A 13,887-nucleotide genomic window follows, 5' to 3' on the forward strand; every position below is an offset into this window, starting at 1 on the left:
ACTCCAAGCATGCATTTATTTCTCTTTACCAAAACAATATACAGCAGAAAGTGGTCAAGAATGCTCAGTGCGTAGCAGATTGCATTCAGTTTTCTTGAGCTTTATAGACATGAACATGATCCAAAACAGCCATCTTCTCCCACTGAAGCTGTTTACATGAATCAAACCTCACTAATGTATGTGCTGATTCTTGTTGCTCTCATACTACTTCCTGTGGTATACCCACTGGTTTGGGGAGGGCACTTTAAAGAGGACAGGGGATCTCTGTCACCATCCAATGAGCCTCAACTTACCCTAATTCTCTTTGACCTCAGGCATCTGGGCCAGCATTAGTAGACTTTGCTACAGAAGCCATCTCTCTTTTGAAAAATGGTTATTAGAAGTAAATTTCAGAAATGTTATTGTCGGAGATATCAATTGTTTGCAGATTGGATCTGAGCAATTCACATTCCACTGATCTTACCTGTATACTAGGATTGTTTTGTTTTGAGATAAGGGCAGTTTTTTGTATTAGAGGATTCGTTTCACCAAATCCTTCAACATTCAGGGAACAGAAAAGAATATTGCGACCACTGAAGAGACACTCTCCAGGTTTTCTCAAGGTAGCACAATTCATTTTCTTGTCTTTTTCAAGAAGGTAAGTCTATGCCTACCAAATACACTTAACTCTTGAGCATCCACAAAAATGCCCAGAGGAGGGTCCTTAGAGTTGGATTACATGTACCTGTCAGATACTTAGAGTGGTACCTGACACAGAGCCGGTGCTCAATAAATGTCAGCTCTCGTTCCTAACATTATTGGAGGTGAGCTGAACACGGTTGTAATAATGTCCTTGCTGTGATTCATTCTCACACACCCTCTTTGATGCTTACTGCTTTCTACTACAGTTTTTAGTGCCGTTTTGAGAACCAAGTAAGGAAGTCTGTCATCCCTGATGCCCACTAAAGACACCAGATTCTTTGAAAAGCAAATCTATTAAAGTTTCCTCTCCTGAATTGCGTACTGATATTTGTGCTCCTAAGATCAGAGTTGGGAGTCCAGTGACAGTGCTGACCCCCCCGCTGGTTTTCACGCCTGTGATGTAGCACATCAGGTGTGGCTTGTGGTTTGAATGGTGGTTTCAGGATCCACCACCACAGAGACCCCTCAGCCCAGGAGATTCCTCCTCATGGATGGAGCTTAAAAACACTCACCAGAAGTATAGGATGAGGACCCCCAATCCCAAGCAAAGAGGTGCCGGCCTCTTTAGAGATAGGCATCCCCAGACTATAGATCAGAACAAATAGCTATTTATTGGTTTTATTCCAGATGTTACAATTGAACATAATGACATCCGTAGCAATGGGTTAACTTGTCTCTTAGAACTCCCAGTAGCAGAAGAGAAAGAGTTCCACAGAAACAGATTAGATGACAATCACTGTATTTCAAACTTGATGGACATGGGTGAACTGCCTTTGACAAGAGATGTGAGCCACTTGGTAGGGGAGGCTGTGCTCCTTCAGCCAGGCTAAGCAGCCACAAAGGAAATTTTTTTTTCCACTCTGACCAAAGCAGCATCTGTCCAGTGCATCAGGGAGTGCTCCACCACAGAACCATAGAAAACCCCTGCGAGCAAAATAAGACAAGTAACTTTAGATTACGCAGTCCTGAGGGTTTTAAACTTATTTTATATGATTTCTTTAATTTGAGCTGAAAGGATGAAGATGCTTAACCTTCACGAGACTGAGGGGGTTTCCTCTGGCCCTCACTATGAGCGAGCGGAACCACTTTCCCTCGGGTGTTCCCTTTTTTAGTGATTCTATTTTTATGCCAAGCAAATGTATAACCAGACAAGCTGGAGAGTAAGAAGCATCTCCGTTTTAATCTGTGTTTCCCATGCTCCGGTGTGTTGAGCTTTGCCAAAAGTGAGTGAGTTTATGCTTCCCAGACAATCAGGGGCTGAGGCTTCCCAAAGGGATGCTTGGGAAATGCTCTGTCATAAAAGACAAGTGTTCTTTGGGATCTCCTGAGATGCTCCAAACCTGGGATTAGAATCTCAGCGTTCTTTCCTCTCCCCTCCCCTTGCCAAGGAAAAACACTAGTATCTTTTGTCTAGCACAGCCCTGAGAAATTACACCATTGTTTTGCTCTTTTGGAATGATCTAGGAAAGCAAGTTTAGAAAGTTAACATTTCACTCCTGCCCCGGCAGCCAGATCCAACAAAGCAGCTTTCATGAGACTGTACTTTCTGGATGCATCCAGTCCCCAGCATCACAGGGGTACTTGTTAAAATCAACAGTCCATGAAGGGGAGGGATAGACCCTAAGAGAGGCTTCCAGGTACTTCTTTGCATTGCCAACAAGGATTCTGCCCCAAATTATAAAATTTGGACCTTGATTTTTATCACTTCAGTAAGACACCAAAGTAGTCCAAGTTTGTAACAAAACTATCTCCACCGTCATTAATCAGAAAAACTCTGATGAACTTAGAACTCCCCAGTCTAGTGTCTCAGGTTGAGAGGCTTGATGAATGTTTCCCATACTTTTCTGAGGGAACTTCTGAGCTGTCTAGAAGGAAAGTAGCAAGGTAAGTTACCTGACAACTATGGTTCTCCCTTGTTATCCTCAAGGGAATCGGTTGAGGAACCCTACACATACCAAAATCTGAGACACTCCAATTCCTCATATAAAACAGTTATAGTATTTGCATGGAACCTGTAGATGTCCTCCTATGTACTTAAAATCATCTCTAGATTATAATAGCTAATACAATGTGAGTGCTATGTAAACTGTTGCACGGTGCTATTTAGAGAATAATGAGAAGGAAAAGTCTGTATGGGTTCACACAGATGTATTTTTAGAAGATTCTCAATCAATGGTTGGTTGAATCCAATGATGCAGAACCCACAGCTATTGTCAGTCAACTGTACTCTTAAACTAGTTTAAAAATAAGCCATATAAAAATTAAAGTATGCTCATAAAAGTCTTTGAAGGCAAAATGATGAAACCAATTACTTAAAAGCTTATTAGGACCTATGATTATTTGTTTTTAGTCTTAATATATATTTCTTTTTAAATTTTTTTAAATTTAAATTTGTTATATATGACAACAGAATGCATCACAATTCATATTACACATTCAGAGCACAATTTTTCACATCTCTGCTTGTACATAAAGTAGAGTCACATCCTTCGTGTCTTCATACGTATTCTTAGGGTAATGATGACCATTGCATTCCACCATTTTTCCTACCCTTAGGCCCCCTCCCCTCCCCACCCTCCCCTTTTCCCCTTTGCCCTACCTAGAATTCATTTAATCCTCCCATCTCCCTGCCCCCCAGAAACATATTATGAATCAGCATTCTTAAATCAGAGAAATCATACAGCATTTGGTTTTTTGGATTGGCTAATTTCACTTAGCATTATATTCTCCAACTCCATCCATTTACCCACAAATGTCATGATTTTATTCTCTTTTAATGCTAAATAATATTCCAATTTAAATATATATATATATGTGTGTGTGTGTGTGTGTGTGTGTGTGTGCGCGCGCGTGCGTGTGTGTGTCACATGTGCTTTATCCATTCATCTATTGAAGGGCATCTACGTTGGTTCCACAATTTAGCTATTGTGAATTGTGCTGCTATAAACATTGATGTGGCTGTGTCCGTGTAGTATGCTGGTTTTTAAGTCCTTTGGGTATAGACCAAGGAATGGGATAGCTGGGTCAAATGGTGGTTCCATTACCAGTTTTCCAAGGATTCTCCATACAGCTTTCCATATTGGCTACACCAAAAGAATAAAGTACTTGGGAATCAACTTAACAAGAGAGGTGAAAATTTCTACAACAAAAACTACAGAATGCTAAAGAATAAAGAAGACCTTAGAAGATGGAAAGATCTCCCTTGTTCTTGGATAGGCAGAATTAATATTGTCAAAATGACCATATTACCAAAAGCATTATACAGATTTAATGCAATTCGAGTCAAAATCCCAATCACATTCCTCATAGAAATAGAAAAAGCAGTCATGAAGTTCATCTGGAAAAATAAGAGATCCAGAATAGCTAAAGAAATCCTTAGCAAAATGAGTGAAGCAAGTGGCATCACTATACCAGACCTTAAACTATACTACAGAGCAATAGCAACAAAAACAGCATGGTATTGGCACCAAAATAGACTTTTAGATCAATGGTACAGAATAGAGGACACAGAGACTAACCCACATAATTACAGTTGTCTTATATTTGACAAAGGCGCCAAAAATGTACATTGAAGAAAAGATAGCCTCTTCAACAAATGGTGCTGGGACAATCAGAAATCCATATGAAACAAAATGAAATTAAACCCCTATCTCTCACCATGCACAAAACTCAACTCAAAGTGGATCAAGGACCTAGGAATCAAACCAGAGACACTGTGTCTATTAGAAGAAAAGTAGGCCCTCATCTCCATGATATCAGATTAGGCCCCAACTTCCTTAATAAAACTCCTATAGCACAAGGATTAATATCAAGAATCAATAAGTGGGATGGACTCAAACTAAAAAGCTTCTTCTCAGCAAAAGAAACAATCAGTGAGGTGAACAGAGAGCCTACTAATTGGGAACAAATTCTTACCACACACACGTCAGATACAGCACTAATCTCTAGAATATATAAAGAACTCAAAAGTCTTAACACCAAATAAACAAATAACCCAATCAATAAATGGGCCAAGGAACTGAACAGACACTTCTCAGAAGAAGATATACAATCAGTCAACAAATATATGAAAAAATGTTCAACATCTCTAACAATTAGAGAAATGCAACTCAAAACTACTCTAAGATTTCATCTCACTCCAGTCAGAGTGGCAACTATCAAGAATACAAACAACAATAAGTGTTAGCGAGGATGTGGGGGAAAAGGCACACTCATACATTGCTGGTGGGACCTATGACTATTTTTTAAAAAGAAGCACATTCTTTCTTAGACTAGTTAGGGTTCTTTCTTTGGCCTTGCCTGGACTTCCTGGACTTTTCCTCCTTGTCCTGTCTGTAATTTAAATTACCCCTGCTCAGTGGCTGGAACCTAAGATCTCTCTCCATTTCTTTCTTCTTTTCATTTTTTCCTCTTCTCTCTCTGTCTCTCATTCAAGTTTATTGGCTCAATCTGGTGTCGGTCATCTGCTGGCAACAAGAAGAGGACAATATCTCTACTTTGGAAGAACTTCCAATTTAGTCAGAAATATAGACATCTAAATTAAAGCAACATACAACAATAACATACATGACAAATGCCACAGCATACAGAAGCATTACTTCCCATATCAGAGAGAGCAGTTGTTTCTGCTTGAGGCCATGTCTGTGGTCAATTGGAGTCAGGGTACAAGGAAAGCTATAGTGACAATTTGGGATTTGCCTTAGTCAACATATTTTATTCTTTTTCCTTTTTTTTTTTTTAAAAAACTAATTCATTCACTTCATTTCTTTTAAAATAAATGAATGCCACACAGATTTTAAGGTTTGTAAATATGGATCTGAGACCTGAAATATCTTTACTGTGGGTCTGTTTTGTAGCTGTTTTCGCATCCGGGTTCTGAATAGCCGTAAAAAACAATTTGAGAGAATTTCAGTGACCAAACATGAAATGGCCCGGTGAGCTTTCCCAGGGCCAATTAAGTAAGCAACATAAGCTAGCCGTGAAGTGTTAATATTTGCCAAAAGAAAACATGATACCTGTAATCTGCTGGTATTTTATTTTCTGTAAAACTTGTTAAGACTATCACAGTCCTCTGCCAACTGGCTGCTTTTTTTTTTTTTTTTTTTTAGCAGATAAAGATTATCTGTTTATTTAATAGCAGCATGGATATCCTGTAAGTAATTTTGGAAATGGGATGACTCTGAGGTGTTCTAAAAATATTATTATCTGTATTATTGTCTTTTTCAAAAACTACATTATTCTTTCCCCCCTTTTCAGCTTTTTTTACTAAATTAGAAGAATGTTTATCTATAAAAGAGGCCTTTAGATCTTTGAATGAGAAGAGAGAACAAGCTTGTTTATATATGAAAAAAGTGGCCATTAGAGCATCTTAGACTAGAATGATATGCTAGTTTCCACTGTTGTTAAAAAAAAAAAAAAAAAAAAAAAACATGGTACTGCGTCTTTCTGGCAAATGGGCTGGGATCAGGTGCATCATGGTTGGAACAAAGAGACGGCTGAGTGAACAAATGAAAACAGTTTGAAAGATTTGTTCGTCCTATTATGAAGATGGCCCAGGAGCCAACTTGAAGGAACGTGCCTGGCAGCTGATCTGCATGATGAAAGATAAATCGGGTGAATTCTGCACTTGGAGAGAAAGGAGAACACGATGCTGAGATCATGCCAACCACCCTAAGAAAGAGATTTAAGGTGGATGCACAATAGCCAAGCAAGTACAAAAACTATTCAAAGGTTATTTTCTAAACATGAGGAGATAAGATAGTGAATTCCTGCTGTCATTGGTCCAATACCAGAATTGATATGTATGTTCATTTTTCTAGTTTGCTTATGTGAGGTGTCTCATAAAAACTGAGTTCACAGATGAACAATTCTGATGTCAAATGGCGCTTACATTGTGAAGAACAGAAAATTAATTCAAACTGGCAAAAGAGAAATGTTGGCTCATGTAAAACAAGTCCATATACATACCTAATTTGAAGCAAAGCTAGATCCGGTTCCTCCAGAGAGGCCACTGGGATTCTCTTTTCTCCATCTCTGAGCTTTGCAATTCTCTCTGTAGGCGAAGGAGCCTCCACATATTGTGGCAAGATGGCTATCAGCAGCTCCAACTCAACAACCCAATGGAAATAAATAGTCTCAGTAATTCCAGGACCAGTCCTAGACCTGGTGTTCAGTGAGATATTCAGTGGATGGATTGGTTCAGCTGAAAGATCATGGGCAGAAAGATCCAGTATTAGAACAAAGCTTGAACGAGGGCACAAGGCCATTGCTAGAACCAGAAAGTAGAGCCACATTCACCCAAACTCCATATACAAGTGTAGACAAAGATGTAGTCACAGAGGGAATTCAAAGTGTTATTAACAGGAAAAAGAAGAATGGATATAGGGCACCATTAGGAGTTATCTCCTGCAACTTTGAATATAAAGTATGTTATCTTATTTTTTTTAAGGAAAAGAGAAAGAAAAGACCTCTTTATTCATGTATTTGCCTGTTTCTAATTAGAAATAACAAATTATTATAAATCTCAGGTTTGCCATTCTTTTGCCATTATTTGCTACATAAAAGGAGAAATAAATTTTATTTTTGTCTGCTGATCTAGTATCTTTGAGCTATCCCAGGAATCCACATGATTTCACAGAGTTATTCATGAGAAATGACCAGACCACTGTCTTTTTAATTGCATAGACAAGTGGCATTTCTGTTCACCTCAGATCTAGGAATTCATGCAAAGAGAAGCAGTAGAATTCTTTAAAAGGACCAAAGATACTCCCTTCTTTAGGCAGAATTGCTCTATCTATACCATCATGGATTGTTGTTTTGTAACAAGTCTATGTTCTTAAAAGCTTGAAGGTGCAGGATTGGATGAAGAATTGGAGCCTGTGTTAGTCAGTTTCTCATCACTGTGACCAAAATACCAGATAAAAACACGTTAGAGAAGAAAAAGATTATTTGGGGCTCATGGTTTCAGAAGTCTCAGTCTATGGTCAACCAACTTCATTGCTGTGGGCCTGAGGTGAGGCAGAACATCATGGAAGAATGGTGTGGTGGAGGTAAGCTGTTCAGCTCATGGCTGCTGTGAAGCAGAGATTGAGAGAGAGAGAGAGAGAGAGAGAGAGAGAGAGAGAGAGGGAGAGAGAGAGAGAGAGAGAAAAGGAAGGGCCAGGGACAGATATAGCCCAGGCCCCACTCCCAGTGATCAACTTCCTCCAATCATACCCCACCTGCCTAGTTACCACCCAGTAGTCTATTCAAATTATTAGCCCATCAAATAGACAAATGCACTGATGAGAATTTCAGATCTCAAAATCTTCACCTCTGAGCATTCCTGTGTTGCCCAACACATGAGCTCTTCAGGGGACATTGAAGATCAAACCATAACAGAGCTATTAACTATATGTATGCAGAGACAGCTGTAGTTTGTCTCCTATGTCCGCTTTCTACCACTGAAACAAAATGCCTGAGATACTTAACTCCATTTAGCAAACAGAAAAGCTCTATTTTAGTTTGCAGCTTTGGAGGTTCCAATCTATGGTCATTTAGCTGCATTGTTTTGGGCCTGTGGTAAGGCAGCACATCACGACAAGGAACAAATCAGCTCAGGAAGCAAAAGAGAAGTGGCCAAGGTCCTACATCACATTTTAGGAGCGCATCTCCAACCACTGAAGGACCTCTCAATAGATCACATTTATCACTTCCCAATAGTACCATCCTGGAAACCAAGCCATTAACACATGGGACTTTGTAGGATGTTCAAGATCCAAACTATAGCAGTTCCTTCTACATAGTAACCACCCCCTTCTCAATGGATGAACTCTCTGGAGCTCCATGAACAGTTCCCCCCCATCGCTCCCAGTAGTTGACTCCACCAATAGATCAGTGTTTCCCAGAGTTCCTAAATCAGCAGACCTGCGTAATGAAAACAGTACCAAGGCTGAAACAAAAAGAGAGGAAAACCCACTGTCTATGAATTAGGAGGGTTTTAGAAAGGCCCAAAGTTTTATTGAACTTGGTACTGGTAAAACATCAAATGCCACTTGAAGAGGTGGCATTTGCTCAACTAGATTTCAGGAAGGGCTGAAAAAGTGAAGAAAGAACTACACAAAATTAATCAAAGATTTTATTGTTGGTAGTGGCTTTAGCCCTTTTATATTTCAATGTGGCTTTCACAGGAATATGCTGATATATAAGCTATAGGGGAGAAGAGCTGAAATATACAACATATGAGTAAATCTGTAGCTTTTAAACATAGCGTAAATCATTTTGAAAGGAGGTAGCATGTTTACAGGCAATCCCCAACATAGAAATAAACTGTGTTCCAGAAACCCATTTAGAAGTTGGCGATTTAGACTAGGAGTGGATTTTCCCATAGGAAAAAAACAATATTGGTTGTTAGGGTCCCAAACCAGCCTACTAAAGTCCACTATCCAATAACCTTTTGCTAACCACAGAACAGTAACCTCAGAGCAGGAATAGGAAGCCATCTGAACCAGGGAGGGGGACATTCCCTTCTTCCCTCTTTCCTGGGCACATCTCTGAGATGTTCTCTGGGCTCTTCTGATCTGCCAATCTTTCAGTGTTTCACCCCAGGTTCCCTAACCCTGAATCACCCCTAGATCCCATCATGGCACCCTACTTGAGTCCACTCTTTCCCTGTAAGTCTTCTGGTGTCTAAAGTTACCTCTCCATCCCATCTCCCAACAAAGTTATTGTTCTCTCAGCACAGTTCCTCTAAGCAATACTTGGAGGGACAAATAGTTTGATCTGTAAAGGTGGTAGGGAAAGTCTAGGAGAAGGGATCAAGAGGTCTAACAGAATCTGCTCCTGGAACTGGATGGTTAGGTCTATTTCTGATGCCTGGTGGCTCCACCAGACTGTTTCCTTCAGCTCTTCCCTTTTCATGCACAGAGCCCAACCTTCCCCAGATCTCCCTGGGTGACCCCCCTCCCAGTGAGCAATGACCTGATCCTGAGGATGGAACCAGTTTCTCCAGTAAACTGGTCCTTGCTTCCTCCAAAGAAGCCTCTTGTTTCTGGATCTGTCCTCTGGGGCCCAGGCACCAGTTGCAGCAGCTAACATGGAATCATGACTCCTTATCAGCCTTTCCAGAAAATCTGCCCTGAAGACACCTACCCTAAACTACTCCTGTTCTCTCATCCTCTTTTTCTAAGATACAGATGTCATGAACTGTGTATTTAGAATTTAGCATGTATGGAAAGCATTTTTGATATTGTATGAGATCACAGTCTCTTGAAAGCGAGACTTCCCAAGTTCACATTCAGACCACACCACTTATTACCAGGGGTAATTTTGGGCAGTTTACATATCTCCCTGTCACCTTTAAAAGTGGAAAAACGGTATTCTGTCATATGAGTATGTTGACATATATATGATTCCATGTAAGCCACTTGGAATGATGTCTGACATGTAGGAAGTATTCAGCAAATGCTTTTAAATGGTGGTACACTGAGATGTTTAGAAGAAATTTTAATTCTAAAACAGTTGGCTGAACAACCATTCTGTCTTGTCCTCATTGGACCTCCGTAACCTCTGGTTATTTCAGAGTCCCAGGACATTGTACAGCACACACTCTATTGTGAGAGACCTTCCAGTCCTCCTTACTCTGCTTACCACTGACATGCCCATGGTCACTTCAGGTGATGACTGCTTAGTTGTTAGGTACTTTTGACAAATTCCATTGGTCCAAAGGTCAGTATCTATTTCCCTCCCTCCCACACACACATCCTTTTCCTTCCAAAGTCCACTCCTTTCATCCTTGACCCTGGGGGCATACCTAATGAGCTTATGTTAAAATCAAAGATCAGAAGAAAGCTGATTTCAGTCAGCTTCTGCTTTCAGCTCTACAAAAACCCTGAAGCAAAGAAATAACCAGGATCCAGTTAAAGGTTGAAAATAAAAAGATAGGGTGGTAAACAAAGAGAATATATACAAATCATTTACTCAATAAATTTTACCACAGATTATCAATAATAATGGGGCTGGGGATATAGCTTATTTGGTAGAGTGCCTGCCCCGAATGCACAAGACCCTGGGTTCAATCCCCAGCACCACACACACACACACACACACACACAATAATAATAATAATAGTAATAATAATAATAACAACAACAACAACAGCAGCATCTTGTGTTCACTCCATACAGCAGCTCTGTGAGGCAGGTGTCTTTAATCTGGCTTTAGGGATGAGAAGAATAAGGTTCCAAGACCTTGCTCCATGGTCACACAGTCATTAGCAAAGCTCATTTTCAAATCTGTGCTATCTCCCAGTGAAGAGAAGAAAAGAAGCCTCCTTTTGGCAGCTATTTAGATACTGCTTTAATAAGACACTTGAAAGAAAAGGAATCTCATGTATTACTGTATTCTTGAGTGTTCATGTATAAGCACTATAAAAACGGTTTTCTTTCTCTGGTGAACTACTCTTTAATTATCACTCTTAATTTGTTTTTGAACCCACTTGTATTGAACCCAAACCCAAGTTTGATGTTGTTTCATCAGTTCTCTTTAAAAGTCTAAATGAAATCCTTTTTTTTTTTTTTAATGCTGTAATCAAATAAGTAGCCATCTCTGGCTCCAACCCAAACCCAAATAGCAAAAAGCAGAAAGAAAGGAAAGTTCAGAGACACATTATTTTTCCATAATATGTCAAAAAATTTTAAAAAAGAAAGAAAGAAACCCAATGCTGTACTTACATTAGAATGAAAAAAGAACTCTTTCTGCTTCTAATGAGCAATTAATTCCAGTTCAGGATGTCGAGTTTAGAATAAGTTAAGTTCCCCCAAACCACAGCCGTTTATGTTGGATCATGGTTGAAACCCAAAATTCCAACTTCTACAATAATAACATTCTTTTCTTCTACTGCAATGGGAGAAATGACCATTTTATGTAATATAGGAGAAATCATAGCAGAAACTCCTATGAATTCCAGATTTCCTAAACTGTTCTTGAGGCTGTTTAAAATCAGTTGGATATGTTTTATTTTAGCAGAGTTTAACAGTCCTAAAATAAACTTTGGACACTAAATTTAAAAAAATAAAAATGTTTAGAGTAGAAGCTACAAAAATCCATCTAACTGATACTTGTTGCACTTAAACTTGACAACAGTGAAAACTCGTGTTCAGATCTAGTAGCCCATGGAGTCTCCTTGTACAGCTTCCTAACTGTAGGCCAATCAGGTCACTAAGGCAGCCATTTTGCTCTTTTAGTTTCAAGAAACTCCACTCTTAACCCTTCTGTGATGTAACGTCATTTGGTTCCTATTAAGTAGTAACTGGTCTAGTGTTGTAATGGGAAAAAGAAAATTCACAGAAAGCTCTTCTCTCTAAAGACAGAAAGGGTGCTAGTCAAACAAAACCCTACAATGATACTGATCTTTACAACAATAAAGATGATGATGTCCATAAAATGGACATTCTCCTCAAGAACAACGACCACTTTTGAATGCAGTTGTAATGACACAGCCTACCACAGCCTCTGAATTTGCAGTCCCCTCCTATGATTCTCATCAATTTCTCTGTTTCTTTCTGAGCCTTGAAATCACAGTGCTAATTTTCAAAGTGTTTATTAGAACATTCGAAAGTTGATACCACTGAATTCCAGCTAGGCTGACAGGAGAACTTTCCATTTATTCAAGTAAATGACTAAAGAAGACAGAATACAATGTTGTTATTACAAACTGTTGAGAAACAGCTTATTTTCTACTTTTAAGATAAGACTTGGATATAGTAATGAAATACTTGGGTTTTATCTGCACGAACCCTTCTTCAAATGATTTAGCTCATTCTATGTCATCTCTCTCTCTCACCCAATACCCAGACAGAGCTTCATTCTCTAGGCAGCAAAGTCAAAAGCAAAACATGAGGAAAATGTATTTTGTACAATTGTTCATTCCTTTGTTGGTTTATGCATTCAATGCATACTTAGCAATTTTTGAATGCAGGAGGAAGTGTCAATTGAGCCCGGCAAATGCATCATCAGCCCTTACCTTCAAGAAAGGAAAACCTGACTGGGGTTTGTGTGTGGGTGTGTATGAGTGTGTGTGTAAAAATATTAATGTTATGAAGTTTCCCCTTCAGAGAAACAGTAGGAAATGTATGAGAACAACATTTCCCTTCATGATCTGAAGTCTTTTCTCTTCCCAACCTTCTGGCTCATTCTGTAATAATGGACACCCCCAAACCATGTGGAGACACCTCCGTTTTTCAGTTTTATTTTCCCATCATCTAATTACCAGAGTCCCAGATTGTTTTTGAGTAGCAAATCTATTTTAATTTTAATTTTTTATATCTATCAGCTGCTTTTCTCTCCTTCATCTATTTAGTATGGACCAGGCTTCCTGTTTTCCCTGCAACTCCCTTTACAGTAATTTCCCCGGTTTAACCCATCAGGCAGCACTCTGGCAATGGTGCGCTGTTATGTATGTGGTTATAAGGAAATCAGAGACGCACGTTCCAGAGGAGGAAATCATGGTCCCTCAATTAACGTGAATGATGGCAGGAAGAAATTTTTTAAAACAGTACTTAAATTGTTGATTGAGAAAAAAAATGAGATGGAAGTTAAGAGGCTGTGGTTTACTTACATGTGATTTTAGAAGTCTTTTGACATTTTCCAATTTCAGAAAGTGCATAACTTTCTCCTTGCTACATGCAGATATAGATATGTACTGCTGGACAATCTCATCCCTAAATACATGGTAGAAATAGAAGAAAATAGAAGAATACTCAGGTTTTGATGCAAGCATTCAATCTTTCCCCTTAATTGATTCATAAATGGAATTTATGAAAAATTTGAATACCTTCCCACTTAGAAACTTTTTAGAAGAGTTTTGAACAATCTTTCCATGTCCCAGCATCTATCAAGAAAAATAAATAAACTCCTTTTCTCTTACATTGTGTGACTTTGATCCCAGGACTGGCGGACAGCAGTCCTGCGTCCATTTATCAATTCCTTAGACCTTCATTTAGTGGCAATGTTAATCCAGAAATTTACTTGACTCAAGATTCAGAAGTGAATAAGGAGTTCGTGTCTGGTGAGAAAGGGAGACAGGAAACATAATTTCAAATATAATGAGATATCTAGGAGTAGTGGTACAGGAAGAAATTGATAAGTGGATGCATAGGAAAGGGAGACTAACCAAGAATTAATAAGATAGATTTCCTTTTATCCCTGTGAGGTTTTCCCTAGTGTGCT

The 13,887-nt window shown here is 39.1% G+C and overlaps 1 protein-coding gene across 4 annotated transcripts in view; it reads left to right on the forward strand.

The window, feature by feature from the left end:
• The window catches only part of Pard3b (par-3 family cell polarity regulator beta), a 981,002-nt gene that overhangs the window by 880,147 nt on the left and 86,968 nt on the right, over positions 1-13,887 (forward strand). The window lies entirely within an intron of this gene.

This window comes from Marmota marmota, unplaced genomic scaffold, assembly GCF_001458135.2.
Source record: "Marmota marmota marmota unplaced genomic scaffold, marMar, whole genome shotgun sequence".
Lineage (NCBI taxonomy): Eukaryota > Metazoa > Chordata > Mammalia > Rodentia > Sciuridae > Marmota > Marmota marmota.